Genomic DNA, 27,240 nt, shown 5'->3' with positions numbered 1-27,240 from the left:
ACTCAAGTGGGACTGCCTCTTCCTAGTGCTATTCCACCCAAGTAACATGTACTTAGATATTAAGGATTGCTTTTATCCAAATCCCTCTGGTTTCCCAGAATAGATGCCATTTTGCCTTCATAGTATGAGAGCCTAATATGAACTAACCAGCTAAAATATATCAGTGAGCAGTTCTGCCACAGGTGTGAAAATAGCCTGGCAATTTGTCAGGATAAAGCCATACAGGACTCCCCAGATATGTCTTTGTAGTCCATTACATGGATGATATTATGCTTGCACACCTTCGCCTACCAGATCTTGAGAGGGTATTGTCTTAGTCAGGGTTTTTATTCCTGCACAAACATCATGAACAAGAAGCAAGTTGAGGAGGATAGGGTTTATTCCGCTTATAATTCCGTACTGCTGTTTATCACCAATGAATGCAGGACTGAAACTCAAACAGGTCAGGAAGCAGGAGCTGATGCAGAGGCCATGGAGGGATGTTCTTTACTGGCTTGCTTCCCCTGGCTTGCTCAGCCTGCTATCTTACAGAACTCAAGAATACCAGCCCAGAGATGGTCCCATCCAAAAGTGGCCTTTCCTCCTTGATTACTAACTGAGAAAATGCCTTACAGTTGTATCTCATGGAGGCATTTCCTCAACTGAAGCTCGTTTCTCTGTGATAACTCCAGTTGTGTCAAGCTGACACTAAACTAGTCAGTACAGGTATTCTCTCAATTGTTGCTTAACTTTGGAAAATTCATCTTGAAGATTGTTCCTGAAAAGATTCAGAGAGTGCTTCCATATGCCTTCCTGAGCTTTTCTGCTTCTAACAAGATTAAGCCCCTGGCCTTATCCACCATGGTAAAAAATCCTACTTCCTTGTAGAACTATAACAATTGTGTGGAACTATTAACTGGCTAAAACATTTCCTATCTCTTTTGGAAAGGATATGAGGCACTTCTTTTCTCTCTTGGAGGGGCCTATTAGCCCCTCTGTCAGTGTTAAACTAACATCTGAAGCTAGCAACCTTCTATAGAAAGTTATGATGCTTCTTTTTTTATCAACACTGGAAAAGAATGACCCAAGGAACCCCCTTCAGGCCATGATTGTGTATTCCCTTGAGGGGTCTTAGCAGTGTTATGGCAGAATGGGCTGTAGACATGGAATTGCTAGAACAAGCTATAATATTTATTTAAACCAGCAGTTTAAACTTTCCTCTCAGAATTTACATAAGCTCTTGTCAGAATTGCTTATGTAACACTATAAATATCTTGCAAGTTCCTGTGAAATGTGCTCACTTCTTGGACCATTGTGGCCCCTTGGCAGATCAAGAGTTAACCATACAGGTCTACTCCCCAATGCAATCTAGCAAATGGAAATCACCCATTATCCAGCCTTTGGTAATTTTAGGTAAATACATGTGATGATAGATACTTACTCTGCCTTCATATACACTGTGGCCTTGGCAGGTGAAAAGACTTCTCATGCTATTAAGGCCATGAAATTGGTAATATTCATAATGGGAATGCCTTGGGCACTGAAGACTGACAATGGGGCTGCTTACTCATATCAGCTGTTCATCTCCTTTTTATTCTCATGGAGGATCAGTCCCTTCTTTGGGATAGCGTATAATCCTCAAGGCCAAGCAATCTTAGAAAGAGTAAATACTTGAAGGAAGCACTTGATTGAGTCACCTCCACAGAACCCTAAAAAAAATCCACATCTATCATTAGCGGAGGATATGTTCAACGTGAACTTTCTCCATTTTGAAGAGAAAGGAATGGGCCCTGCTTACAAACATTGGGTGTTTTTGCAATGGATCACTCCCCACACATTGGTTAGATGAAGGGTCTCAATAGCCTTTCAAAGCCACGACCCAATCTTTTTATGTCAAGGGGGCAAATTTATGTTTGTGTTTCCCCCAGAATGCAAGTGTGACAATATGGTACCCTCAAGATACATTTGTCCAGCCACAGACCAGGGGACATTAAAGAAGCCAGAAGAAGACTGAATGCAGAGACATATCATAATGCTGGTATTATTATTATTTTTTCTTTAGCCTGGGAAGGCTGTTCAGCTCTGTGCTTTGGTGGACCTGCTCCCCCACCCCAGACTCCATTATTTTCCTATGGTTGTTAACTCCCTAACCTACACTGTTTATTCTCTTTCAACATGTTTGCATTTCTTGGACTTGTCACTACTACACAGTGATTAGAAGGCACCTGGCCCTCTGAGGAAATTCTCTGTTTTACCACCAATGTCTCATCCATTGGTCCTTTCATTCAACTACACAATATGGTCATGTGGGACATTCACAGTAATATAACCCATGTTAGGCATGGAAATTCCCATGCCCTTACTGATTAAAAATCCTGAAAGATATCACATCCACCTCTGCCTCACTGTCCTAGGACCCCTCAAATGATCACTTTTGTAGAACTTCCTATCCCTTGAGAGCACTGCCAGACTGCACTAGGCATAAAATTAGCTAGGGAATACCCAATATTGTCTTCTAACTTCACACTTGGCATGTCAAAATTTACCTCACATGATGCTTCCAATATTACTTTCTGTGTTAATAGGGATCACATTAGATGGTGTTATGACCACATTATGATCAATAGGGATTTATTTGGCCCCTCTAATTGTCTTGACTTATGCCCCCTTACTCTCCTAAAAGGTGACTGCCTCTTTAGTGGGGTGTATTTCCATATGAACTTGTTGGAGAAAGTGTGCACTGGGGTGGCTGCATGAATGTGACCACTGGCATCCAGGTTGACTGGAAAGCCACTCCAGTCTGTGTCCAATGTCCCTTCTTCTTTCTCGCCATGAATAGCTCCATTGTCAGAGATAGCCTTAACTGTTTTAATGAAAATGTCTCCTGATTACCTCCTGAACAGTATTCAATAATGGCTATTCTGATGGGGAATAGGATTTGGATGCTTTTGGTAAATATCACCAACTTTCAAGCTGACACTCACTGGCCCTGATGACCCAGACTCACTTGCATCCCCTATACCAGGAAAAAGGGGAATATTGGTTTTAGAGCTGCCACCACTGTGGCCTTCACTGAAGGCATTGCCAGGTTAACAACAGCTGTTCTTGCCTTGACCCAGACAGCCACTACAGCTGAGACAGTTAACGCTTTTGTCTCTAAGTTAGCTGAGGTAGTACAGGGACCTGAGGTACTAAATGAACACCTTTATCAAGGTATCCACATTTTACAGCAACAGATTGACATACTAGTGGAACGATTGGCCCTTGGTTGGGATAGGATTCTATTTATATCCCAGGTTTCACCAACCTGCCTAATCCCTTAATCAAGTACATAACACCACTGAAGCCTGACAACATTTGCCTCAATATCTAGAAAGCACCTGGTCAGACAAATTCCTTAAATATCTGTGCTATTACATGACAACATAGCTAACCTCAATATAACCAGGTTATCTGTGCTCTCTCTAGATGTAGGAATTTTGGGAACAGTATGGAACAATATTAAGAGGCTTTTTGACCCCTCATTGATAGTCACTTATATTATGAGGGGGGAGTTGTCATACCAATAATAATTTTGTTTAAGTGTCTCAGGCAGCATATCTCCAGGCAGTGCACCACAAATAAGGTGACCCTCAAGGTGCTGAACACTCTCAAAAATTCAGATTGCAACCTCCTAATTAAATGACCAAAGCTTGGATGGCAGACATCCATGAGACCACTATGTAGGCTGTTCCTCATCTCCTCCTTGCCTCCTGAGTGATATTTCTTTGAGGCTGGTGGTCAGTGATGCATAAGATCCTGGAAGACAAGACAACCTAAGACAGACACAATCCATTATGCTGGGAATCCTCTGAAGTGGAGCTAAAAATGTCAAGGCAATATTACCCCAGCTTCCACTAAGCTGTCAAAAAGTAAAAACAAAAGGATGGAAATGTATATGGAACAGTGCAACCCCTTCTTCATAGATTCTGGTGGCCACACAACCGCAACAGCATCTCCTGCAGGAGGATCTAACTTAGGACTGCCTGAGAGACCAAGGATTGCTGCAACAGCCAATGACAGCCAATCAGGAACTGCTGTTTAGAAGGGATGCTTTCTTGAGACTAATGGGAAAAGGGTCGAAGGTATTGATAGAGCTTGGAGCAAGGTTAGTATGAGCTTCCTGGGGTGTTTCTTAACTGCTTCTGGAGTCTGTGCCTTGATTCTTTGCCACCTCACACCAAACCCAATGGGAAGTAGGGCCTGGCAGTGGGTGATCCAGGGCACAGGCAGCCCCATGACACAATTTTCAGCAAAAATTGTTAATGATATTTTGTTTGTACATTAGCCCTAGAAAATCTCTAGTTTAATTTAGATCTTAGGTTGCTGATGTGAATGCTAACATATACCTGGTTTTACACATTATAGCCATTATATTATATAAAATAAAATTCTTATTAATGAGGCAGGTAATTGATTGTGCATTTTGTTTAGATTTGGATATTATAGAACCTAGAGTGATGGCTAAACAGTGAACTCAGGTAAGAAAATTTGTCTCTCAAGTTGTTCTTTTACTCTGTTTTTGGATACCTCACCATAGAATGGCTGTTAAATGGATTACTTGCTAGTGAAGCAGGATCCCTACATAGTACAAGTGTTACACTGAGAAATTATGCTATTCCAGTCATAGCACCATAAATAAATTGCCCTGAAACATTTCTGCTTGCCTTTCTAAATAGCGCCTTCATTTTGGCGTGTGGTCCTCTAATAAATAAAAGATAGTTTAGTAAGCCATAGAGAGCAAGTTAGTAAGTTGTTTAGCTCCATATTCATCACTTCAGTGATTCTCTGAAGTTTTCAGCCATGACATTCTTCAGTGATAATCTGTACCCTAGGACTTTTAGATGATATAACCATATTTTCTCCGTGATCAGATTAGTCCATGATTTTTCTCAACTACACATTCTAAACTAGAATGGTGAATGAGATGAATTTAGTTTAGTTTTATTAATTTTTCAAATTTTAAAGTCTTTGAATAAATCATAAAGTTCAAATTTCCAGTGATTTCATTCATGCCATGCATCATTTTTCAGTTACCTACAATCCCCTTCCTTATTTTTCATTAGTCCACTCTTCCTCTCAAATGTGTTCCCTTATAACTTCCTTTCATTCCTTTCCATTCTTTCCTTCTTCTTTTCGTTTCTTTCTAACATCCTCCTTCCTTTCTCTTTTATTGTTTTTATTGCTTTTTTTTAAATCGATGGATATGCATGAGCCCCCAAATTTAGCATTCCTTTGCATTAAATAAAATTAAGATATAAAAACCCAACAGTTTAGTCACAATAGCGTTGATACTATTTGTAAGAATTTTTTGTCAAATTCTGCCCTTGAGGAGTGTTTTTAGATCTTCAGACTATATATACCATCAGAGGAACACTAGAGCTATTCTCAGAATAACACCTGACCCATTTGGGAAATCCCCTTATATTGTCAGGCTTTTCTTCCTAACAGGTACGCTACTGTTACTGTGCTCCATGACTCTGATGCTATATAGACTTTGTATGTTATAGGGCCTCAGCAAATTTCCCATGGTATTATTACTTTGTGGCTCTGGTTTCCTGTGAGGGGATTTCTCATCATCTAGTTTGAGGAATACAATCTTCTATGGTCTAGGAAGATTAAAAGTGTAAAACAATGGACAGAACATCAGGGTTCAATAATATTTATGCATTAAGTATTGATAAAATCAGTATGAAAAATTATTTACAACAGAATGACGATAAGATATTAGAAACAGGAGAGTTAATAAAAATGGATTTTGACAACTGTATAAGCCAATATTTTGAATCGTATGTACGATGTATATGTTTTTAAGAAGCTATCAATGTAAGAGTGAGGAGGGCCCAATTCATGGATCTAGAGGGAGAAAAGAAATGTAAAAATGATACAATGATGATGTAATTATAATTTAATTAAACTGTATTAAAATAAAAGTGTTTTAAAAACAAAAATCTGTGCATATTTGAGTGTTTTTTGATATCAATAAAATTATTGACTAACTATTAATTAAAACTTTAGTAAACCATATATATATATTCATATGTTGACCAGTTACCAAAAGAAATGACAAAAAAGATTGTATGAAAATGTAAAGGGAACTACCATCCCCTTACTATACAGTATCACTGGCACTTGTTATAAGTCTGCCTGATATTTCTCTTTGAACAGATTAATGATTTAGTTTCCACTCATGGAAAATGCTAAGATATGTACATTCTTCATAGAAATCCCCTGCTCTATTTCCTTAAGTCCTCCTAGTCTTTCACTAGTATTCTAACCTTATTAGGCTCTGAAAAAATATACTAATTTCAGGTGAGAAGCAGTTACATAGTGTAGTATATTTCCTCTTATCCTTAACAACAGGCTAAATATTAGTCCAAAAGCAAACTAGTTCATATTTAGATATGAATAATCTGTTATAGAAATGTAATAAATTAACCTTTTACCCTAAGAACTAAAGAATGTATGAATGAGTGTAAATAGGGAGATGAAATCAATTCAGAATTATATAAAAATAATATATTTTATGTGCTATATTTAGTTTTATCATGTGAGTAAAAAGGGAGCATACAGGGATGAGAACATCCCTTTAATTTTAAAGGAGAAAAGTAAAATCAATTAATGTATGCCATATGATCATTTTTCTTTGGTTGTTTTTGTTTTTGATATGTTTTGTCATTTTTCCATTTTTCTCTTTTATTATTGAAAATGCGTTTTAAATCTAAGTATATTTTGATCTTCTTCCCTTTCCCAATGTCCTTCCCTATTCAATTTTTTTAACAACCAAGCAAGTTTAATTTCCCCCCCAAAAAAACCACCAGAATCTATTATAACAACAAAACCCTCTAAAATAAGAAAATAAAAGCATGTCAAAAAGTCCCACCAAACTATAATCGAATTACAACTCACCCATACCTCAAAAAACCAAAACAAATAAACAAACAAACCCCAAAACACTGCAGAGTCCATTTTATGTTGATCAATTACTCTTAAGCATGAGGCTTATCCTGGAGTGACTGATTTACCTAGTGTCACTGTGTTGGAGAAAACTGATTTCCTCAGTGCCACCAGGTATAAGTTATGCTTCAGTAGTTAAGTCTCTACCTGCACTTATGTGGGGTTCCTTGAGCTCTGACAGGAGGGAATTGATGGATACATCACATTTAAGGCTGTTTGTTCCAAAGTCTCTCATCTCTATGCTGCATCTGGCTGAGGGTTTCTGCATTTCTTCCCATATACTGCAGAAAACTTCTCTGCTCAAAGCTGAACAAGGTACTAGTCTATGTGTACAGCAGAAAGACTATGTTTAGGGGACATTTCATCACTTTTATTTTTTCTATTTTTTATTTTTTAGATGATTATTTTCTTTTCTCTTAGGTCAAGGGAACATCTAGTTTTAAGCTCTGTGTCAGCCAAGGAGTAACAGTTTGGGCTAAATTTTGTGGACTCATCCTTAATTCAAACCCATTATTAAATAGTTAATCTGACAAGATTTGTGCCATCAGTACTCTCACATATTTTACATGGAATACAACATTGAAGATAAGGGGGTTATGGCTGTATTTGTTTTTACATTACTGTTTTGATAACCTGAATATTAACTTGCCATTACAACTATGCTGTAATGTTTGGGGTAAAGGTTCTACAGAGACAACAGCTCAGCGATATTTTTAGTCAAACTTTTTTTCTTTTAAAAAAATTAATTTATTGTTTACATTCCATTTTCCATTCCCTGTCCCCACCCCCAACTACTCTGACTTCTTGATGTCCCACACCTCCTCTGCACCCCTTGTCTCTACATGGATGCCTCTACCTCCCACCACACCTGGCATTTAAACTTCCTAGGGCCTCCAGTCTCTTGAGAGTTACGTGCATTGTCTCTGAATGATCACAGACACGAAAGTCCTCTACTGTATATGTGTTGGGGGGGGCCCATATTAGCTAGTGAATGCTATCTTTTTGGCAGTCCAGTGTTTGAGAGATCTTGGGAGTCCAGATTGAGACTGATAGTCCTTCTGCAGGATTGCCTTTCTCCTCAGCTTCTTTTAACCTTCCTAAATTCAACAACAGGGGTCATCTGCTTCTTTCCATTGGTTGGGTGCAAATATCTGCATCTGACTCTTTTCAGCTGTTTGTTGGGTATTTCTGAGGGAAGTCATGATAGATTCCTTTTTTGAACACTTCATAGCCTCAGTAATAGTGTGAGGCCTTGGTACCTTCCCTTGCCAGCTCAGCAACTTTGTGTTCAGTAGAGAAACTGTTTTCATCAATGGTTCCTTACTGATAGTTTGGATAGAGATAGGTAGAATATTAGAAACTGTTTGGATGTTTTGAGGATTGCATTGAAGACCCATTGTCTGCCAATTAAATTAAAAGTGACTCAATCCCTGCACTGGATGTTTTCATGGGTATCTAAAGATAGCTAATTGGTCAGATAATTTTTATTTATATCCATGTATATATGGGGCTACAAACCCTAGTTTATTCATTCTTGGTATTCACATACTCTCGGGAATACATTTCACAATTTGACAAAGTCAACAAAATAGGTTTGTTGTGTGGATAGTGATGGAGTGCAGAATGTTATACCATATGTTGTAGTATTTGCAACAATGATTCTCAAACATTGTCACAAATGGAACACAGGCTAATTATCACCCACGAATATGCAATGACTATAGACAAAGGGTATGTGAGGTATCTCTGCTGTATTCCCTGATGTGTCATTCTGTTTTATCTGTCTCATTTGCTGGGTTCTTGTAAATGATTAGATACTTTGTATGAACTTCTTATATATTGGTACCTCATAATATTCTTAGAACACTTTTAAAAATTTTAAATTAATATCTAAATTCTGTAGTTTATTCTTTATATGAAATAAACATTACTTCAGTATAGTATATTATGTGCTTCTTTCCTTTCACAGAATATGTAGATGCTGGATTTGAAACAGGACACATATTTTGGCATATGATTGAGTATATGGGTGAAAATGAACATGCTTGACATGCATTGAAGTGATGAACACACATACACACACAGAAATTTGTGGAACCCAATGAGTTTTCCTTCTTTGTATATGTGCATTGCAGTATTTTTTCAAATTATTTAAAATAAACTGTCCTATAATATGCATTTAATGCATATCATTATATAATATTTATGTATAGTAATAACTATCAAGGAAATGCATTTCTTTTAATAACTATATATGTATACATCATGTATACATTTTATCCTGACATAGAAAACTGTAAAGAGGGAAATTCAGCATTGTATGCTTTCCTAATGAGTTGAGTCGGCAAAGAAACCTTGAAAGACCAGCATGGCTTTCAAATGTGTGGCTTTAATGGCCATATCAAACCTACAGTCTTCCCTTACAGTAAAACTCAAGTACATTAGTGTTGGATATGTTTTAAATTGTATAAATTTGAACAAAAGACCACAGGGAGTACTTGTGTTTAACTTAGCACCAAACTGCACCTGATTTTCTCCAACAATAACCTCACAGAATTCCACCTATTTAGCACTCTGGTTTGAAGTCTTTCTGTTTTTGTGAGTCTTCCTATACTGGCTAAGTAAACTGAAGCCCTAAAGTTTATGAAGTGTGGCAAAATTAACCTCAGCAAAGAAATTTTCATATCACAAATGCCCTAATTCTGGCTTTTTTTCTTTGTGTCTTTCCATACTCCTTGCCCTAGCTAGGTCTTTAGAAATGTTTCAGTGAGAGCAGTAAAAGTACATAAAACATATTGAAGGAGATTCATAGTAAGCTAGTATTAAAAACAAAAGAAAACAACAAAAGAAAAATGAAAGATAATGGCTGAGATTAAGTAGGATTTCCCATGTTGTTTAAGTCAAATAAAGTCAGATCCAGTATTTGGTGTACACTAAGGGGATTAAGGGTGTTTGGTAAGGGTTGAGTGACACCATAATCCAAAAGAGTGTTTTTTTTTTCAGTAAATTACACAATATATATGTTCATAATGTGATCCAATATCCTACAACAGTGAGTTATGTACAATTTTGGACAACAGATTTACAAACTGAAGCCTGGCTGGAGGCTAGTCCCTGCCAGTGATGCTTCTGTAGAGATCAGTGGAGATTCTAGGTGATGTGCTGACTAGTGCACTGATGCAGGAAGATTATTTAGAGAGTAAATTTGCATTCCACAGAGGCTATTGCCAAAAATTTGGTCCTTAGGTTCTATATAGTGTAAAGAAATAAAAACTGAATTGTTCAAGTTGCTTTCTGACTTCTAATACACATTGAGATATGAGAACACCCCACCACATATACAAATTACTCCTACATTTACACTCACCAAAAGTGTTACAAACTTTATACACTGACATACAATCCATTTTCCTGGTAATTTAGGCTAACACAGGATTTAGGAAACATTTGGTGACAAGAAATAGACAAGCACACACGAGGAAAAGTGGGATCTATGTGATGGCTTTGGAGGATAGTAGACCTGGAAACTCTAGTTGACCATGGAGAGCTAAAAAGCCTATTGCCTATTGATTAGCCACAACACTCACTGCTGTGAAATTGAGTGATTTTGTCAACTTTGCATCATATATAATAGGACACAGTGAAAGTTGCTATTCTCCTTATGTTTGCTGCATGCAAACATATTCAATCTATGCATTTTCTATGCATTCAATCCATGCGTTGAACAATATTCAATCTATGCATTTTCCTATTATCTCATCTAAAGTTTTAGAATATTCAAAATTTCAGTCAGCTCTTATCTTCTCCACAAAATACTCAGTGAGAAATTTTCTTTTTTTTTTTCTTTTAAATTAGGTATTTTCCTCAATTACATTTCCAATGCTATCCAAAAAGTCCCCAATACACTCCCCCCCCAGTCCCTCACCCACCCACCCCCACCCCTTGGCCCTGGCATTCCCCTGTACTGGGGCATATAAAGTTGGCAAGTCCAATGGGCCTCTCTTTCCAGTGATGGCCCACTAGGCCATCTTTGATACAAATGCAGCTAGAGTCAAGAGCTCTGGGGTACTGGTTAGCTCATAATAATGATCCACCTATGGGGTTGCAGTTCCCTATAGCTCCTTGGGTACTTTCTCTAGCTCCTCCATTGGGGACCCTGTGATTCATCCAATAGCTGACTGTGAGCATTTACTTCTGTGTTTTCTAGGCCCCGGCATAGTCTCAAAAGAGACAGCTATATCTGGGTCCTTTTAGCAAAATCTTGCTAGTGTATGCAATGGTGTCAGAGTTTGGAAGCTGATTATGGGATGGATCCCTGGATATGGCAGTCTTTAGATGGTCCATCCTTTCTTCCCAGCTCCAAACTTTATCTCTGTAACTCTTTCCATGGGTGTTTTGTTCCCAGTTCCAAGAAGGGGCATAGTGTCCACACTTTGGTCTTCGTTCTTCTTGAGTTTCATGCGTTTAACAAATTGTATCTTATATCTTGGGTATCCTAAGTTTTTGGGCTAATATCCACTTATTAGTGAGTACATATTGTGTGAGTTCCTTGTGAATATGTTACCTCACTCAGGATGATGCCCTCCAGATCCATCCATTTGGCTAGGAATTTCATAAATTCATTCCTTTTAATAGCTGAGTAGTACTCCATTGTGTAAATGTACCACATTTTCTGTATCCATTCCTCTGTTTAGGGGCATCTGGGTTCTTTCCAGCTTCTGGCTATTATAAATAAGGCTGCGGTGAACATAGTGGAGCATGTGTCCTTCTTACCGGTTGGAACATCTTCTGGATATATGCCCAGGAGAGGTATTGCTGGATCCTCTGGTAGTATTATGTCCAGTTTTCTGAGGAACAGCCAAACTGATTTCCAGAGTGGTTGTACCAGCTTTCAATCCCACCAACAATGAAGGAGTGTTCCTCTTTCTCCACATCCTCGCCAGCATCTGCTGTCACCTGAATTTTTGATCTTAGCCATTCTGACTGGTGTGAGGTGGAATCTCAGGGTTGTTTTGATTAGCATTTCCCTGATGATTAAGGATTTTGAACATTTTTTCAGGTACTTCTCTGCCATTCGGTATTCCTCAGGTGAGAATTCTTTGTTCAGTTCTGAGCCCCATTTTTTTTTAAATATTTATTTATTTATTATATGTAAGTATACTGTAGCTATCTTCAGACACTCCAGAAGAGGGCATCAGATCTCGTTACGGATGGTTGTGAGCCACCATGTGGTTGCTGGGATTTGAAATCAGGACCTTTGGAAGAGCAGTCAGTGCTCTTACCCGTTGAGCCATCTCTCCAGCCCCCTGAGCCCCATTTTTAACAGGGTTATTTGATTTCCTGGAGTCCACCTTCTTGAGTTCCTTATATATATTGGATATAAGTCCCCTATCTGATTTAGGATAGGTAAAGATCCTTTCCCAATCTGTTGGTGGTCTTTTTGTCTTATTGAAGGTGTCTTTTGCCTTGCAGAAGCTTTGCAACTTTATGAGGTCCCATTTATCGATTCTCGGTCTTACAGCGCAAGCCTTTGCTGTTCTATTCAGGAATTTTTCCCCTGTACCCATATCTTCAAGGTTTTTCCCTACTTTCTCCTGTATAAGTTTCATTGTCTCTGGTTTTATGTGAAGTTCCTTAATCCACTTAGATTTGACCTTGGTACAAGGAGATAGGAATGGATCAATTCGCATTCTTCTACATGATAACCGCCAGTTGTGCCAGCACCATTTGTTGAAAATGCTGTCTTTGTTCCACTGGATGGTTTTTGCTCCCTTGTCAAAGATCAAGTGACCATAGGTATGTGGGTTGATCTCAGGGTCTTCAATTCTGTTCCATTGGTCTACTTGGCTGTCGTTATACCAGTACCATGCAGTTTTTATCACAATTGCTCTGTAGTACAGCTTTAGGTCAGGCATGGTGATTCCTCCAGAGGTTCTTTTATCCTTGAGAAGAGTTTATGCTATCCTAGGTTTTTTGTTGTTCCAGATGAATTTGCAGATTGCCCTTTCCAATTCGTTGAAGAATTGAGTTGGAATTTTGATGGGGATTGCATTGAATCTGTAGATTGCTTTTGGCAAGATAGCCATTTTTACAATGTTGATCCTGCCAATCCATGAGCATGGGAGGTTTTTCCATCTTCTGAGATCTTCTATAATTTCTTTCTTCAGGAACTTGAAGTTCTTGTCATACATATCTTTCACTTCCTTAGTTAGAGTCACACCAAGGTATTTTATATTGTTTGTGACTATTGAGAAGGGTGTTGTTTCCCTAATTTCCTTCTCTGCTTGTTTATCCTTTGTGTACAGAAAGGCCATTGACTTGCTTGAGTTAATTTTATATCCAGCTACTTCACCAAAGCTATTTATCAGGCTTAGGAGTTCTCTGGTGGAATTTTTAGGGTCACTTATGTATACTATCATATCATCTGCAAAAAGCGATATTTCGACTTCTTCTTTTCCGATTTGTATCCCCTTGATCTCCTTTTGTTGTCTAATTGCTCTGGCTAGGACTTCAAGTACAATGTTGAATAGGTAGGGAGAGAGTGGGCAGCCTTGTCTAGTCCCTGATTTTACTGGGATTGCTTCCAGCTTCTTACCATTTACTTTGATGTTGGCTACTGGTTTGCTGTATATTGCTTTTATCATGGTTAGGTATGGGCCTTGAATTCCTGATCTTTCCAAGACTTTTACCATGAATGGGTGTTGGAATTTGTCAAATGCTTTTTCAGCATCTAACGAGATGATCATGTGGTTTTTGTCTTTGAGTTTGTTTATATAATGGATTACATTGATGGATTTTCGTGTTCTCTTAGTTTCTGTATAACATCTGTCCAGGCCCTTCTGGCTTTCATATTCTCTGGTGAAAAATCCGGTGTAATTCTGATAGGCTTGCCTTTATATGTTACTTGACTTTTTTCCCTTACTGCTTTTAGTATTCTATCTTTATTTAGTGCATTTGTTGTTCTGATTATTATGTGTCAGAAGGAATTTCTTTTCTGGTCCAGTCTATTTGGAGTTCTGTAAGCTTCTTGTATGTTCATGGGCATCTCTTTCTTTAGGTTTGGGAAGTTTTCTTCTATAATTTTGTTGAATATATTTGCTGGTCCTTTGAATTGAAAATCTTCATTCTCATCTACTCCTATTATCCGTAGGTTTGGTCTTCTCATTTTGTCCTGGATTTCCTGGATATTTTGAGTTAGGATCTTTTTGGATTTTGTATTTTCTTTGATTGTCGTGCTGATGTTCTCTATGGAATCTTCTGCACCTGAGATTCTCTCTTCCATCTCTTGTATTCTGTTGCTGATGCTCGTATCTATGGTTCCAGATTTCTTTCCTAGTGTTTCTATCTCCAGTGTTGCCTCAATTTGGGTTTTCTTCATTGTTTCTACTTCCCTTTTTAGGTCTTGGATGCTTTTATTCAATTCCATCACCTGTTTGGTCTGGTTTTCCTGCAGTTCTTTAATGGATATTTGTGCTTCCTGTTTAATGTCTTCTACCTGTTTAGCAGTGTTCTCCTGCAATTCTTTAAGAGATTTTTGTGCTTCCTCTTTAATGTCTTCTACCTGTTTAGCAGTGTTCTCCTGCAATTCTTTAAGGGATTTTTGTGCTTCCTCTTTAATGTCTTCTACCTGTTTACCAGTGTTCTTTTGTATTTCTTTAAGTGTGTTATTAAAGTCCTTCTTGATATCCTCTACCATCATCGTGAGATATGCTTTTAGAACCGGGTCTAGCTTTTCCGGTGTGTTGGGGTGCCCTGGACTGGGCAAAGTTGGAGTGCTGGGTTCTGATGATGGTGAGTGGTCTTGGTTTCTGTTAGTAAGATTCTTACGTTTACCTTTCGCCATCTGGTAATCTCTGGGATTAGTTGTTATTGTTGTCACTGTTTAAAGATTGGAGCAGACTCTGTGTTCCACTCACCAGAAGTCTCAAAATCCTGTGGCAGGTGTCGTTCGTAGCTTGTGGGTGTCAGCAGACCCTGCGCTCTAGCTACCCCGGTGCTGTTCAGACTGTAAGAGGCTTGTGGCCCTACTCAGGCCGGATTTCTGCCTCCCCAACCCAAGCAGTCTCAGGTCCCGCGTGATTGGACTGGAGCAGAAGCTGTGTTCCACTCACCAGAAGTCTCAAAATCCTGTGGCAGGTGTTGTGGGTAGCTGGCGGGTGTCAGCCGACCCTGCGCTCTAGCTACCCAAGTGCTGGTCAGACCCGAAGAGGCTTGTGGCCCTACTCAGGCAGGTTTTCTGCTTCCCTAACTAATGCAGTCTCAGGTCCCGAGCGCAATTGGATTGGAGCAGAAGCTGTGTTCCACTCACCAGAAGTCTTAAGATCCTGTGGCGGGTCTTGTGGGTAGCTGGCGAGTGTCAGCCGACCCTGCGCCCTAGCTACTAGCATTATGAATTCTTAAATTCACAAAGGTAAAGTATAGCAAAAGATAATAGAAGGGAGGGAAGGATTTCTAGTGGAAGTAGAAATAGCATATATAAAAATGAAGACGATAGGGAGAGATGATAAATTTGGGGATAAATAAGGGATGGAATACTGAGATCGAAAAATAGAACTGTGGATCATCTTCAAGGAGTTATAGTAATCTTATACAGTAGAGATGTTAATATATATATAGATGAAAAATATAAATAAAAAACTAAATAACTGGGAAAGTTTCCCCAAACTACTCATTTTTCATTAAATGAGACCTCTAATCCTAGTTATGAGTTATGTATAATTGATATCTTGGACAAAGAGTCTTCATGGAAACACTCAAACAAGTCAGGCTATTACCAACACAAATTGATGGCATGGCTCTATTGAAGATAATAATACCTGCATTGTCTCATTGAACACAGAGAAATCAAGCATGTGCCTAATTGAAACCTTCACTCCACCCGAATAGTAATAATGTTACTGTGAATTATTCTGCACGCTTTCTGGAAATTAGTTTAGAAACCAGCCCAATTCTAACCTCTTTAATCTACAATCATGACAGACCTATATGATACACTGGTAAAATAGTGGCAGAAATATTGTGGAAGTGAACAATCATTGTATGATTGGATTTAATGCCCACTCCATGAGAACGAAAATATTTCTTGTATCCAAACATATGGAACTAAGTTATTAATGGACATAGGAGAAAGTCAAATGATCTTGTTGTAATGAAATGAAATAATATAATGATTCTTAATGACATTTTGTCATAACCCATTAATCAGTGCTTCATCAGAGAAGCTACCATCTGTAGTAGATGGGAACAAAGGGGAAAAGAAACCTAGACTGGACAATGTACATAGAATGAGAGACATTGGATCACCTAGTCATAAATGAGATATATCTATCCAAACTCCATTGTATGGTTATGAAACTTTGCAGAAGAGAGTTACAGAGATTCTAATAGCCAGTGTGGCATGGAGGAATGTAACCAGGGAAACAATGCCTTCCAGGCACAATAAGAATTCGAGGATGCTGAGGAGATAGGAGTGGGTAGGTGGGAGTGAGATCCCTGTTTTAGAAGCAGCAGGGAGAGGGATAGGATAGGGAGGGTTCTGGAAGGGAAACTGGAAAAGGGGAAAACATTTGAAATGTAAACACATAAAGAAAAGACTGACTCAAATATATCGGAACAGCATACACAGGATCTGCACAGATTCAAGTCAGTGCTGAGAGTAAGAAGTGGATCTAATTGCTCAATTCTAACCAGGAAGCTACCTCCGGATGACAACTACTCCCAAAGGAAAACTAGTTTACCCTGATGGTGAATCAACGGGGGTATAAACCACACTCAGATGGAAGGCTCATGACGAGTTTTACCCAGCTAACTCATATGAACTCAATGCTATTTTGACAATATTTTGTTAGTTGACTCAGAATGTTCTGACTGTGTTTGATTTTCTTTACTAGTAATTTGCTTTTATATTGTGATTTGAATTTTGCATTTTATGTGGTTTGTGAAAAGGCATGTATCTTTGTCTGTCTGTGATTTTGGTGCTTTTTCTCTTTTTATTTTACTTTATTCTGTTTTGTTAAATATGCCTATATATTTTCTACAGAGAGACAAAATGAGGGATGATAAGGGAGGAACCATGATCAGAAAATAAAACTGTCTGAAAATAAGTCTGTTTTTTTTTTTAATTCAGCATGGTTACTGATAAACTGATGGTTTCATGTTTCTTCAATTTAAGTCATTAAATTTTCATTTATTTATGGAAGTATGTATTTTCTTTGGTCCAAGGGAAAATTGTGGAAGTAAATTCTCTTCTTTGACATAAGATTTTCTGGGATAGAACTCTGTAAGGCAGGCTTGGCTTGAGGTCATTTTAAAGTTCGAACTATCATGCATGTGCTACAAACAAATTTTCACTGAGATTCTGGGATTTCAACCAAGAAACTCTTATACACTGGTCAGGCATTGTAACATTGAGCTACTTAAATCCCCATGCCTTAGGCTTTTGGACAGAATAATACTCATCAGATATGATATGTACGTTCCTTTTGATCAGACCTATACTCTGAACTGGGTATAAAGAAGCATATATAGAATGCAGTATGGAATTATGAAGGTGTAGTAGAATGGCGATTTTATGTTCTTAAAATTCATGGCTTCACTAGACTTGGATAATTTGGTTTGGGGAGTCAATTAGGCAAGCTTGACCAATAATTGAAAATTGGTCTCCTCTTGTCTGTTGGGGCTTTTATTAGTTGATATTTTACCAGAAGGAACACTGCCAGTCAAAATTTAAAAAATGTCATGGATACTATATATGCACATTTACATACAGACATATGATATAGTTGTTTCTTTCCTTCTTCCCTCCCTCGAATTCTTCCTTCCCACCTTTGTTTTTTGGTCATTCATTCATTCTTTTCTTCCTTCTTTTCTTACTTTCAGAAAATAATTAATAGTATGATTTTTAATAATTTTCCCAGACACCCTCACTTTTCTTCTATTCTCCTACTTGCTTTTCTGTATTTGTCTACATTCCTTTTCCTAAATAGAGCACCGTTCTCTTTTCCCATCATATCACTTGTGTCTTGCTGTACTCTCTTCTCTGCTTTCCCAATCACCTATCACAGAAATAGCTCCGTTTTAGTTTTATTATTTCTTCTGTTATTTCATGGTATGTATTCACATCTGAACAACAGGAGGAGATAGAAATCTCCAATAAGGAAAATGTGAGATTTGCCTGTCTTGGTCTGGGGAATCTCATCCAATATGACTGTTTCTAGGTCTATTTATCTTTGCTTGTAAAGTACATAATTTCATTTCTCATTACAGATGAACAGTATCACATACACAACTCTCTCTCTCTCTCTCTCTCTCTCTCTCTCTCTCCATATATTAATTTTTCATTTATCAGTTGAAAAAAATTTAGGTTGTTTTCATTTCATAGCTATTGTGAGTTTGTGACTAGAGCAGCTATGTGACTGAGCAAGCATTTATAAAGGAGGATAGTGAGTGATTTTAGCATATATATATATATATATATATATATATACATACACACATACTTTACACACACACACACACACTCACAAACACACACACACACACACATGTACATATACATCTTCATTGTTAGAATTTTCCACATTGATTTTTCATAATGGCAATATAATTTTGGAATCCTACAAAAAGCGAATGGAGTTTCTCTCATCCTCACACACTTTCAGTATGTTGTTTTTGTTAATTTTTGTGGTGCTGCCTGTGAGGGATAAATCTCAGAGTTGTTTTGATTGCAGTTCCCTACCTATAAGGGACAACAAATATTTTTTACATAATTCTTATCAGTTTAGTTTCTTCTCTTGAAAATGCTCCTTTTGTTCATGTCCCCAGCCATATTTTTGAATGAATATGTGATTTTTTTCTCTGATTCTCTGTTTTTTTTAATTCTTCAAATGTCAGACATTCTTCCACATGTAAACACTCATTATAAATTACCATTTACAATTATACAATTTCAAGAACTTACTCACATTGAACCTACAAATTTCCAATTAAATTAATTCACTGGCAGACTACAAATTAAAAAAAGAATCTGTAGGAAGACAAAGAACTATAAAATAAAAAATAAAATACAGCATCAAAAATGAATGGGCACTAATATTACATATAATTGTTAGCTTTTAGATTAAAAGAATATGAATAAATGCAAATGTTTAGTATTGAAGAGGAAGGACAAAAAATAATTCCATAGAAATTACAATTTTTACAAACCACATACTACATATTTTAAGGAGAAAATGTCTAACCAATCTAATATTTAAAAAGATAAAGACCAAAGATAGGTATTGAGAAGAAGAAAAAATTAGTAAAGATTTTTGCTTTGGGCTGTGTGTTGAAAGACTGATCAGTATATGAAACCTATGGTGAACTTCCAGGAGCTTGTTAAAACTGACTCAAACTCAGAAATTAATCAGGAGAGTGTCACTGCTCTATTTCTCATTATGCCACACTCTTTTATTTCTCATTAAGCCCTAATACAGTACAAATTCTTTCTATAGGGTGTTAGGTTCTCTGTACCATCCCCAAGAATATTCATCTTTCAGCAAAATAGAAACAACACTGAAAAATATTACTTTCTAGCTCTGAAGGAAACTAGTGAAACTGTTTTCAGTAGCATATCAAGGGCCTGAACAACATATGGAGATTACACTAAATAAACAGACCACTCCATCCCATATATCAAACAGCCAAAATGCATGAACACTTGACTTAAGAAATTCTTTTTTTTTAATTTTTAATATTTTTTATTACGTATTTTCCTCAATTATATTTCCAATGCTATCCCAAAAGTCCCCCATACCCCCCCACTTCCCTACCCACCCATTCCCATTCTTTTGGCCCTGGCATTCCCCTATATTGGGGCATATAAAGTTTGCAAGTCCAATGGGCCTCTCTTTCCAGTGATGGCCAACTAGGCCATCTTTTGATACATATGCAGCTAGAGACAAGAGCTCCGGGGTACTGGTTAGTTCATCATGTTGTTCCCCCTATAGGGTTGCATATCCCTTTAACTCCTTGGGTACTTTCTTTAGCTTCTCTATTGGGAGCCCTGTGTTCCATCCAATAGCTGACTGTGAGCATCCACTTCAGTGTTTGCTAGGCCCCGGCATAGTCTCACAAGAGACAGCTATATCTGGGTCCTTTCAGCAAAATGTTGCTAGTGTATGTAATGGTGTCAGCGTTTGGAAGCTGATTATGGGATGGATCCCTGGATATGGCAGTCTCTAGATGGTCCATCCTTTCATCACAGCTCCAAACTTTGTCTCTATAACTCCTTCCATGGGTGTTTTGTTCCCAATTCTAAGAAGGGGCATAGTGTCCACACTTTGGTCTTCATTCTTCTTGAGTTTCATGCGTTTAACAAATTGTATCTTATATCTTGGGTATCCTAAGTTTTGGGATAATATCCACTTATCAGTGAATACATATTGTGTGAGTTCCAGTAAGAAGGACACATGCTCCACTATGTTCATAGCAGCCTTATTTATAATAGCCAGAAGCTGGAAAGAACCCAGATGCCCCTCAACAGAGGAATGGATACAGAAATTATGGTACATTTACACAATGGAGTACTACTCAGCTATTAAAAAGAATGAATTTATGAAATTCCTAGCCAAATGGATGGACCTGGAGGGCATCATCTTGAGTGAGGTAACACAATCACAAAGGAACTCACACAATATGTATTCACTGATAAGTGGATATTAGCCCAAAACTTACGATACCCAAGATATAAGAAATTCTTATAGGCTTGTGAACCATAGAACATCTAATGACAAAAATATTTATGGTAGTATACCACATACAATCAGTTAAGAATAAATATCACAAAACAAGTACAACTGAATAAATGGCACAGTACAGTATGAAATGTGTATATGCTCATGCTTATATACACTTATTGATTCATGTTTGTGGAAACATAAAAATAATGATAAGATAATAATTTTCTCTTTGTCTGTTAGTACACATAGTATGTGGCAGAAGTGGCAGGAAAACAGGACATGGACAAAATCCCTTATTTCTTTTCAAGGAACCATTAATTGGATCTCTCCATTCCTACAATTATCCATTATTTTTCAGTATGGAGATACACAGATGACTCTTTTGCATCTGCCACACTGACAAAAATGTGAAAGCTTTATCTTAAGAGATTTTCTTTGTTTTGTAAGCCATAGAGAAACTGAAGGAAAAAATGTTTATGGAAATATTCTACACACAGTGAGTCAAGAATAAATATCCTAGCAAAAGGTCAACTCAATAATTTTTACAGCCAACTATGAACTACAAGTTTCCTCACATAGATAGACTCTTGTTATTCCATGTTTGCAAACAAAATAAAAACAAGCTAATAATATTCACTTTGGTTGTTATCACTCCTGGCATGGCATGGCCTAGTAATCCTTATTTATTTAGAAGGAATTATGAAGTGGATCTTCCTGTGAAGCAATTATCCATCACTTTTCAATTCTGAAAAAAAATATAAAACTTCAGTCATACTGATCACAGTAATTTGTTCCTTTGCCACCATCTCCCCCAAGGACTTTTTCTAATTTATTTATTTTCAGCCCAAACCTTGTACCCACTCCTGGCTCCCTCATAGAATTGTTACCTCCCTCTCCCTTGGTCTCTGAGAGGTGCTCTTCCCTGTATACCCCAACTCGAGGGCATCAATTCTCTACAAGATAAGTTATATCCTCTCCTTCTGAGACTGGATAAAAGGCAGCCCTTTGCTACATATGTGACTGGAGCCCCTGTTCACTCCTTTATGCAATTTGGTTGGTGCCTTAGTCTCTGGAACTTCCCATGGGTCTATGTTAGCTGACACTGTTCGTCTTCCTATGGGGTTGCATCCACTTCAGTTCCTTCAATCCTTCCCTTAACTCTTCTACAAGGGTCCTTGACCTTAGCCCAATGCTTGGCTGCAAGCATCTGCTTCTGTCTCAGCCAGCAGCTGCTAGAGCCTCTCAGAGGACAGCCACACTAGGATCCTGTTTGCAAACACATCATGACATCAGTAATAATTTCAGGGATTGGTGCCTACCCATGAGATAGATCCCAAGTTGGGTAGGTCACTGGTCAGCAATTCCATCAATCTCTGCTGTTTTTGTCCCTGCTCTTCTTTTAGACAGGATCAATTTTGAGTCAAAAGTTGTGTAGGTGGGTTGGTGTCTCCATCCTGCTACTGGGGTCCTGTCTGACTACTGGAGGTGGTCTCTTCAGGATCCATATCCACAGTGTTGGGCATTTTGGTTTGGAATCCCCCACTGAGATCTGGGAGCTTCCTCTATCCCAGGTCTCTGGGAATTCTTAGTGTTTCACCCCCACCCCTACCCTTGGCAGCTGCATATTTACATTCATTCCTCCAGGTCTTTAAACCTCTCTTCTATCTGCTCCTATACCTAATCCTGTCCCCATTCCCCCTCCCCCTCCCATTTTGCACCTAGGTACCTCCCTCCCTCCCTCCCTCCCTCTTCTTTCCATGATTAAACCGCAGCCTACAGATTGGGAAAATCTTCACTAACCCTATTTCTTTTTTTTTTTTTCTTTTTTTTTCCAATTTATTTCTTTAATTAGGTATTTTCTTCATTTACATTTCAAATGCTATCCCCAAAGTCCCCCAGACCCCCCTCCCACTCCCCTACCCACCCACTCCCACTTCTTGGTCCTGGCATTCCCCTGGTTCTTTTTTTTTTTTTAATATTTTTATTACATATTTTCCTCAATTACGTTTCCAATGCTATCCCAAAAGTCCCCCATAGCGCCCCCCCACTTCCCTATCCACCCATTCCCATTCTTTTGGCCCTGGCATTCCCCTATATTGGGGCATATAAAGTTTGCAAGTCCAATGGGCCTCTCTTTCCATTGATGGCTGACTAGGCCATCTTTCGATACATATGCAGCTAGAGACAAGAGCTCCGGGGTTCTAGTTAGTACATCATGTTGTTCCAACAATAGGGTTGCAGATCCCTTTAGCTCCTTGGGTACTTACTCTAGCTTCTCCATTGGGAGCCCTGTGATACATCCAATAGCTGACTGTGAACATCCACTCCTGTGTTTGCTAGGCCCCAGCATCGTCTCACAAGAGACAGCTATATTTGGGTCCTTTCAGCAAAATCTTGCTAGTTTATGCAATGGTGTCAGCGTTTAGAAGTTGATTATGGGATGGATCCCTGGGTATGGCAGTCTCTAAATGGTCCATCCTTTCGTCACCGCTACGAACTTTGTCTCTGTAACTCCTTCCCTGGGTGTTTTGTTCCCAATTCTGAGAAGGTGCACAGTGTCCACACTTTGGTCTTCATTCTTCTTGAGTTTCATGCGTTTAGCAAATTGTATCTTAAATCTTGGGTATCCTAAGTTTTGGGCTAATATCCACTTATCAGTGAATACATATTGTGTGAGTTCTTTTGTGATTGTGTTACTTCACTAACCCTATTTCTGATAGAGGTCTAGTATCCAATATATATATATATAACAAAAAAAAACCAAAAAAACCAAAAATGGTAGACTATAAATAACCAAATAGCCCAATTAATAAGTGGAATACATAACTAAACAGAGAATTGTAAACAGAGGAATCTCAAATGGCCAAGAAGCACCCAAAGAAATGTTTTTTCACCCTAAGTAATCAAGGAAATGCAAAGCAAAAAGTTCTCTAGGGATTTGGTCACCTATCAATCTGAAAAATTTTAACCCAGAATTGCTCCTGTCTAAAGAAAATGCAGGGAATGAGTGCAGCAGAGACTGAAGGAAAGGCCATCCAGAAACTGCACCACCTAGGGATCCATTCCATCTGCAGATACCATACCCAGTACTACAGCTGATGCCAAAAAGCACTTGTTGACAGGAGCCTGGTATAGCTGTCCCCCAGAGGCTCTGCCAGAGCCTGACCAATATAGATGCAAATGCTCTCAGCCACCAACCAGACTGAACATGGGGACTCCAAGGAAAGACTTAGGACTGAAGGAGTTGAAGAGGATTGCATTCCCTTAGGAAGAATGACAATATCAATTAACCGGACTCCCTAGAGCTCCCAGGGACAAACCACCAACCCAAGAATACACACAGATGGACCCCATGGCTCCAGCCTAAGATGTTGCAAAGGACTGCCTTATCTGGTATCAATGAGAGGGGAGGCCCTTGTTCCTGTGGAGGCCCCAGCATAGGGGGATGCTCGGTTGGTGAGGTGGGAGTGGGTAGGTAGTTGGGGGGGTGGGCATCCTCACAGATTCACGGGGATGGGGGACGTGAAAAGAGGTTTGTATAGGGGAAACCGAGAAGGGGGACAACATTTGAAATGTAAACAAATAAAACAACAACAACAACAACAACAAAAACAACAACAACAACAACAACACCCAAGGACTTTTAAATGAGTTTTTCTCCGGCACGTTAAATTTTTGGACCGTAGGTGGCGATGTGCACAAGCAAGTCACTGATATCCTAAAACAAAATGAGCCATGGAGTCTGAAAACTGTCTTTAAGGTAATAAGGAAACCTGAACTTTAAACAGAACTGTTTTCTTTCAGAACTAGAGAGAATGGATGTTTTTTCTTAGGATCTTTTTTACACACAAGTGCAGGCAAAAGAAAAGAAAATAGGAAAAAAAAAAAAAAGCTGACTTCTGAAAGTATATGCTCTTTTCTGATCAATTTCCCTTAGAGTTAGGAGGGTGTTCTATTTCCTATTTTATAAACATTCTTTCCTTATAAGGGATCTTCTTTTAGCTTCTTTTTCCCTTCCCCCATTCAACATTCTAAGTCTCTGAAATCCAAATTTGTCAATAATTTAGTAGTTTTTTTTTTTTAAATGTAGACATGCATTTAGGTGATGACAAAAGGAACCACACCAAAAAATATGGCACCCAACTTGTTGTCATAAAAAATCCACATATTCTCTTTGTGAATTGTCAATTTATTTACAATTAATTACAATAATACCATCAGTAATCTTTTCTTTGTCTTTCATAGCTTTAATTTGCATTATTTTAGTTACTCATCCTTTTTAATCACATTCTCTTTCTCTGAGGAAATTTAATGACATTAAAATTTTTTATTAGATATTTTCTTTATTTACATTTCAAATGTAATTCCCTTTTCTAATCTCCCTAGAACCCCCTATTCCATTCCCCCTTACCTGCTTCTATGAGAGTGTTCCCCTACCCACCCGCCCACCCCCATGCACTCTCCAGCCTTCACATGACCAAGCTACATATGCAGATGAAGCCATGTGTCCCTCATTGTGTACTCCTTGGTTGGTGGTTTAGTCCCTGGGAGCTTTGGGGGAGGAGGGTCTCATTGGTTGATATTGCTGTTCTTCCTATGGGGTTGCAAACCCCTTTAGCTTTTTAAGTTCTTTCTCTTACTCCTCTACTGGGGACCCCATTGAGGACCTTGTACTCAATCCAATATTTGGCTGTGAGCATCTGCTTCTGTATTTGTCAGGCTCTGACAAAGACTCTCAGGAGACAGCTATATCAGGCTCCTGCCAATTCCAAAGCTACAGAGGACTGACATATTCTCTAGTGCATTCTTAAAATACAGTTTTGCCCATTAGTAAAAAAACTTCTATAGAATTTTGGCTACAAAGATGAAGGAAAAATACAGTGTATTCCTGTTGATCTTTGCTATGATATTTAGTAGAATAAAAAAAAAGCTGGGAAAGAGATAAAGAATGAGAGAAACTGGAGTATTCAGTGGATTCCCTAGACTCCTGACACAGGAGAGAAATATCAGTTAAGCAGACAGTATTCACAAAGGATTGAAAATGATGCACGGGGGAACAAAAGATCAACCCAGTTCCACCCATACCAAACATATGCCCTTGCACAATTGTTCTACCCCTACATAGCAGAATTATACTCTCAGAAAATAGGGAACATCACAAGGGATACTAACAAATCCAAAGAGAGAGAGAGTTATAGAGTTCAGCTATCCTTAATTTTCAAAGCAGATGGGGGGGCATTACATTGTTAACAATAAAAACAGCAACGATTATTAACAATCAAGAAACTGGAAGAAATTACAATCAAGAAATGTGACATTCAGGATAATCAACCCAAGCAGAAAGTATTAGTTGGAATACTACAGGGAAGGCAATACTAGTGAGTGAGCAAGGGCCATGGCTGGGCAGCTGTCCCATATTTTAGGCCAGTTTATCTTTAGAATATACAGTATCAGCCCATGATGTGACCAGCTCAAAGGAAGGAGAGATTGAATGGAGTGAGATTACTATAGAGCAGAGAAAGGAGATGGGCCATTTGCAGTATACAGCTAAGTAGGGGGCTATTTTTTATGGAGCCCTTACCCAGGGGAGAATGATATAGGGACACCCTAGAGAAGAGCTATGAAGAGGAAGCTGGAGAAGCTCCTAACACCTTTCTTATGAAGCCACACAGGTGCTCAGTGATTAGAGTGGAAATAAAGTTGTTTTGTCATGAGACAATCATTTTATCCAGTGATTACCATTGCATCAGTAGCCTGAAGTATATAGCCTTCATCTATTTTGCTTGTATACTGCACTATGATGTGATGAGCAATAAGAGAATTGCTTTATAGTCTCATTAAAATATCTGATTTCAATATTAAGACTTACTGGCCTGGTTTGTTTGTATTATCTCTACTCATTGTAAACATTTGGAGCCCCATCTAGAAGTGTGATGTAGAGGTGTGATCTTTCCACAGCACAGGGAAATGCATGAGTAGGTGGTCCAACCCCCTCCAGCAGTGATACCCCAGCTGACTAGAAGAAAGAGGAAAGAATGTAAAAAGAATTTGAGGAGTCTGGTGATGACCTGGGCTTTGGTCTTTTTATCTTATCCTTTTAAACATTAACATGTTCAATAAAAAGCTAAAGCTATTTTTGTTCTTGTTGTTGGTGTTGTTTTTTAGTTCTGAAATTTCCACCTCACCACCTTTCCAGGTGCACAGAATGCTAAGACAGAAGATACCATCTTTGATTTTATTCTACTGTACAGAGAATGATCAGAATTTGTAGAATGATAAAAATTCTAAAATCATTATTTTGTGGCAATATTTTCCAAGTAGACTCATTTTCCCTTAATAATAGGCCATGTGCAGTGAAAGGCTTTATTTTTTTAGATTTTTAATTTATTATGTATTCCTGTATTGGCATTACCCTTTATATGTGTCTGTGCAGTGTGTCTCCAGTGCATATGGAGGCCAGAAAAGAGTGTCTCACATCTCCTGAGACTAAAGACAGATGCTTGTGAGTTGAAATGTGGGTGCAGAAAATTGAACCTGGTTCCTCTAT

General features: G+C 38.3%; 1 long non-coding RNA gene across 16 annotated transcripts in view; it reads right to left on the bottom strand.

Moving 5' to 3' along the window:
• The window catches only part of LOC115031543 (uncharacterized), a 513,648-nt gene that overhangs the window by 38,017 nt on the left and 448,391 nt on the right, over positions 1–27,240 (bottom strand). For 14 of the 16 annotated variants that reach the window (XR_015047929.1, XR_015047933.1, XR_015047920.1 and 11 more), the window contains one exon: positions 1,421–1,688. The exons of 1 other annotated variant lie outside the window; for it this stretch is intronic. This is a non-coding gene — a long non-coding RNA (uncharacterized LOC115031543). The remainder of the gene's footprint in view (positions 1–1,420; positions 1,689–27,240) is intronic. One more of the 16 variants, XR_015047931.1, reaches the window with a different exon arrangement.

Source organism: Mus caroli, unplaced genomic scaffold (genome assembly GCF_978045245.1).
Source record: "Mus caroli unplaced genomic scaffold, Mus_caroli_1 scaffold_8, whole genome shotgun sequence".
NCBI classification, from domain to species: domain Eukaryota; kingdom Metazoa; phylum Chordata; class Mammalia; order Rodentia; family Muridae; genus Mus; species Mus caroli.
Note: the sequence above shows the minus strand (reverse complement) of the source record. Positions and strands in the feature narration are given on the sequence as shown.